We start from the raw sequence: 6,000 nt of genomic DNA on the forward strand, positions 1-6,000 counted from the left end.
CCCCCCCCCCATCCCTCGACCCTTTTTGTATAAAAAAGCTGAGCTTATAAGACAGACTGAAAAGAGAGGTTCACGGAGCAGGAGGCATTTCTCTATGTGTCTCTTCTTCCGTGTGCATGCTAAGAGCAATAAATTAATTCAAATGAACAGGAACACTCTCGTCTGGGCTGAGTTTTTTTCCACCACACCAGTATACCACAAAAAAAAATCTGTGTTAAAAAAAGGGAAGATATACCGAGCTGTGATACCAACAATGAACAAAGTGAAGAAAGGCATTTGCATTCTTTGAATACCACACATTGGCTACATGATTTTTAAAAAGCTCTGATGTACTCGGCTACACCTGGAACGTATGACGTCAAGACTTATCAGAAAGTAAGTACAGTAGGATTTAACTTTTAAACCTCAGCATCCGAGCTCATCAGCTCTGTACAAGCAATCGTGTTGTTCTTTGCCCTCGTGGCTGCTTTTAAAGGAATTGGTTATTTATATGAATCGGGTGTTCTTTAGAAACCCTGCGCAGACTCAGCATTCTACAATAGCCATATCGGTACAGCGATGGCGATGGATTCAGACTTGTTGGGATTACCAATACTAATGTTGCTTGAAAACAAAATGATTTTTATTTCAAGTTAAAGTTGGAAGTAAAATAACCGTTCTCATCATGGGGATAAAAAAAAAGCACAGTGTGGGAATACTTTGAAAAATTACTGTCAATGATGTGTACATCATAATATGAATAGGTAATGGACCACTGACTGGACCATTGTGTATTTTTGGAATCTGCGTTTAGAAAAAAAAACAAAGGAATTATTTCATTTGAATATCGATATACCGGTTTGACTCCACTGGTATATCGATATCGAAATTTTTTTTTTATACCAACGGAGCCTAATGTGATCCCTCGCAAGAAACATCATTGCAGGAGGATGGCATTTCGCTTGTCAAAGACTGTACTACACTTGCCAACATATGGTTGCTTTTCCATGCTTAATCCTTTGTAAATGCTGAGTATAAAGCAGCACATACCATTGAAGGAAATTTTTGGTACAACTCTGTCAGGGTTAGAACCACTATCCTCCAAGAATGACAGCAGACACTCAAACCATTAAGCCACTGAGTTTGGTTTTCTTCCAGGACATCATTTTGACACAAAACAGGTTGAAGTTGGTTTTGAGTTTCAGAAGGACCTGGAACTATGAATCCTGAATGGAAGTCAATAAAAAAAATGAACAACTTTAGACTTTCCAGAGATGTCGGTACAAGATACACTGAGTCATAATCAAAAAAGATGGCTTCAAAACATTGTGGTGGAACATAGACTCTGCAATACACCATGTGGTATATTTGTCACCATTTGTTTGTTCAACCAAGAGTGGAGAGGAGGGTACCTTGTGCATGGGCTTTCATGTGTCTGTCACACCCCCACGGTTCAAACTTCCCCCAGTAGCTGCACGAACCTGACTGTGCCACAGTCTCGTCAGTCCAGATGACTAAGTCAGGTCTGATTCGGGTACCATACCACGACGATGAGCTGAGTGATAATTGCGCCCTTAACATCACCAGCGTCGACTTCCCTTCCCGAGTGAAGGTACTCCACACCCCTCCTCAAGAGAAACCACCTCTTACCCAGAGGGCCAAGGCCATACTTTTGGGGAAACCTGACACGGCATGCTGTAAAAGGTTGTTGCCCATAATTCATTTCTTTGGATGTTGTAGAGGATATGTGAGTGGCACAATGTTGCAAACATTTTGCATAGAGCTCACAAATTGGCCAAATGCAAGATGAGCATATTTTCAGGAAAGTTTGATCGTTTTTGGCCCAATTTTGCTCCCAGTGTTGAAATATATCTGTCAAAGCTAAGATATAAATATGCAACACCACATAGTGTTGAAATCAGCAATATCTACACTACAATTTGGCAAAATAAGTAACTTCCCAACTCTCTCCAGTAAATAATTTTGGCCATTTTAAAAAGTCTACCCAAAAAATAATTATTTTACATTTCACACCATACCAGCACACCATGTGGAGGTAAATGGTATCCCAACAGATACTGTCAGATTATTATGACAGAGTTGGAATGCATTTGTGGCAGAATTTATGGGTAATTAGGTTTACAAGACAGCATTTCGAGTCTTTTCACATGAACATATTGATGTACAAATTTGGTTTATTTTTATGATACTTTTAGGACATAAAAAGGAAAATGAGGGTCAGGTCAGGTCAGGTATGGGAGCATGTGCCAGAACAGCGCGTCGCTGCGTCCACTTTCCGCTGGTACTCCAGGTGCCTCCATCTGGCCATCCCCCAGGCAGATGCCAGGCCCATCCCCATCTCCTTGACATGATGGTCAACCTGCTGCAACCACGAGGCACGTGGTCGGCCCACTGGCCTCCTCCACTCATGAGACTCCCTCACTGAGAGAATCTGGTGAGCAGGATCAGCGTCAGGAAAACGAGCCACATGTCCATACAACCGCAACTGACACTCACGGACCATGCAGGTAACAAATTTCATGCGAGTCTCTCTCAGCAACCGCTCGTTGGACACAAAATCCGACCAGCGATAGCCAAGGATTCTCCGAAGAGACCTGGTACCAAAGGAATTAAGTCTCCATCTCAGATCCTTGGTCAGAGTCCAAGTCTCGCATCCATAGAGCAAGACTGGAAGTACCAAGGACTTGAAGACTCGGAATTTCGTCCTCCCGCACAGGTACCGGCAGTGCCACACCCCATGATCCAGTGAATCCATGACTCTGCAGGCCCGACCCAGACGTCTATTGACCTCTGACTCACAGCCAGCAGAGACATGAATATCACTGCCAAGGTAAGTGAATCTTTCCACGCCCTCAACATCCTCACCACAAACAGACACAGACAGGAGAGCAGCATCCAAGATGTCACCGAAAGCCTGGATCTTAGTTTTGACCCAAGAAACCCGTAATCACAACGGCTCCGACTCCTCATTCAGCACCTCCAGGGCCCCCAAAACGTTATCTAAAGTCTCCGCAAAGATGACTGCATCATCTGCAAAATCAAGGTCCGAGATCTTGACATTCCCAAATGATGCACCGCAGCTTGATCTCTCCAACATCCTCCCTAAAATCCAGTCCATACAAGTGCTGAAAAGTGTGGGGGCCAGTACACACCCCTGACGAACTCCAGTAATAACTGGAAATAAGTCAGAGATGGTACCACCACACTTCACAGCACTCTCAGTACCAGAGTAGAGTTCAGACATCAGATCTATCAGTTTTGGTGGCACCCCACGAAGACCAAGAATCCTCCAGAGGACATCCCGATTCACTGAATCGAACGCTTTACAGAGATCAACATAGGCTGCAAGCAGCCCCTGCCGAAACTCTCGTCTGCATTCGGTGAGGACACGAAGAGCAAGGATACGGTCAATCGTTGACCTCTTTGGTGTAAAGCCTGACTGCTCTGGATGCTGGTGCTCAAGCAGATGGTGGCAAACCCTATCAAGAATTATCCAAGCAAAGACCTTGCCCGGCACTGAGAGCAGCGTCACCCCTCGGTAGTTGTTGCAGTCTTGGCGATCACCCTTCCCTTTCCAGAGAGGAACAACAAAGCCCCTCTTCCAATCAGTTGGGATGATGCCTGTGTTCCAGACAGAGCACAAAACTGCATGTAACGACACGAGTGCAGCATTTCCACCAGCCTTGAGAAGTTCAGCATGGATGCCACAGATCCCTGGAGCTTTGCCCTATTTCAACCGGTTCACCGCAGCCCGTGTTTCCACAAGCGAAGGTGGACCACAGTTGATTTGAGGGTCAGCAACAGGGATTGTAACACCCTTGATGTCCAACTCGACAGCTGGTGGATCAGCCTGGTGCAACCGCTCAAAGTTACCAGCCCAGCGGGCCTTCACTTCAGACTCCTCTGTCAAGAGCCTACCACTCTCTGCTCTAACTGCAGTGCTCTGAGGGATGGGCTTTAATGAATGCAATGCGCGAATTCCCCTGTAAGCGGGACTAGAATCACCTGTCCACAGGTGATGCTCTTCCCCCTCACAGATTCCTCGCACATAGGCCTCCTTGTCCACCCTCAGTGCACGTACAGTTTTACGCCTCAGCTCCCTGAACAGCTCAGCTCTGCCATTCAGCCTGGCCCTGCGACTTGTCAATGGTATCCAGTGTCCCTTGAGAGACAAAATTCGTCTTTGCCCTGCGGTGAGTTCCAAGACACCCACCGGCAACATCGAGGACGGTGGTCTTGAAGGTGCTCCACAACTCTTCAGGACCCCCCAAAGCACCCAGATCCCCCAAGTGTCCACTCAGCCTGTTCGCAAACTCCTTGGCTACTTTCTCATCCCTGAGCTTGCCAACATCCAGTCTAGGCTGGGATGGTACCATTCTCCAGGATTTAAGGTGCAGCTTTAGAGTTGCTACAACAAGCCTGTGGTCAGTATTGAGGAACTGAGCATTCCGGTAGACCCTGCAGTTCTGGTTCATCCTCCAACGACCGTCAATGAGGACATGGCCAATCTCCTTTGCCACACCGCCAGCGTTGGAATACCAAGTCCAGCGATGAGCTTGTGGGCGCTGAAACCATGAACCAGCCACCCTAAGTCCATGACTTCTTTCAAAGTCAAGGAACTTAGTGCTATTCTGGTTCATAGTTCCTGACCCATGGGGATCAACACACACCTCATAACCATCCCTATCAGTTCCAGTCGATGCATTGAAATCCCCCAAGACTAGAAGTGTATCTCGTCTGGGGCACTGATCAACCACAGACTCGAGCGTGGCATAGAATGTGTCCTTCACGGTGAGATCACTCGCCTCAGTCGGAGCATAAACAGAGACCAGGGAAATGACACCTCAGGAGTGACGAATCCTTAATCTCATAATATGCTCGTTGACCGGTGTTACCTCAATTATCATTGGGGTCAGCTTATTGGACACAGCTACAGCAACTCCTTGGGTATGGTAACCATCAGAGGACCAGACCAATAGTAGGTGTAACCACCCACCATAATCTCACCGCAATCCGGTCTCCGAACCTCAGAGAGAGCTGCAATCCCGATGTCCAAACGCTTGAGCTCAGATGATAACAGAGACAGGTGATCATCCTCTCTTAGGGATAGGACATTCCAGGCACCCACCCGAAGGGACCGCCTCAGGTTAACCCAAGGAGACCGCCGTCTGGTGGACGACACCTCAGCACCACTCCGACACACTCTCCCGTAATCTGACCCAGGGACGTTACCCCGTGGTTTCCCTCCTATCATCAAAGATTGGGGGTCCCGAAGGCTTTGCTCCAATCCCATCATCCGGTGAGCTGCCCTGCGAAGGGAAGCTGCACAGGAGGTACTCCCACGGAGTGGGTTTTCAGATTTTTTTTGCGTTTTTGTGTTTTGTGGAATGAAGGGTTTTACGGTGGCCGGAGTGCAAATCCTGCCACCAACCTCCTAATAATAAGTGACCCAACTGCTGGAGGACGTCCGCAGACACAGTTGGGCACTAGATATGGATGGCCGTTGGCTCACAAGGAGCTCCTCCGCCCTTTGACAGGTTTTTTTTTTAATCCTGCTGGGTGTCCATATCCAAACACCCCCCTCACCAGAAAACCTGGTGGGGGAGACGGTTTAGTCGCCGACAACCCGACCATGGAACAGGTTAGTACAGGTTTACATGGTACCTGTAGCAGGTCACAGATCTAACCTGACCTGACAAAATGAGGGTCATGGTATGAAATAGGAACATCACTACAATCTACATCACAACTATTGATGTGTTTTTCATACAATAAACATACAAAACAAGAACGGCACTCGGTGGAGTGCACACCTCCGCCAGGCTGAACAATTTACGTTTTGTATCACACGGATAGGCCAGATCTGCATGCGGACCTGCACCAAAATCTAATCAACTTGTTCTTGTGACGTAACTAACTCATCCACCAGGTTTCCTCCGAATCAGTTCATAACTTTTTGAGACATCATGCTGTATGTATCATTTTTGGTCCTATCTCTCA

This window comes from Eptatretus burgeri, chromosome 4 (genome assembly GCF_056783735.1).
Source record: "Eptatretus burgeri isolate ZD-2024b chromosome 4, Ebu_testis_v1, whole genome shotgun sequence".
NCBI lineage: Eukaryota > Metazoa > Chordata > Myxini > Myxiniformes > Myxinidae > Eptatretus > Eptatretus burgeri.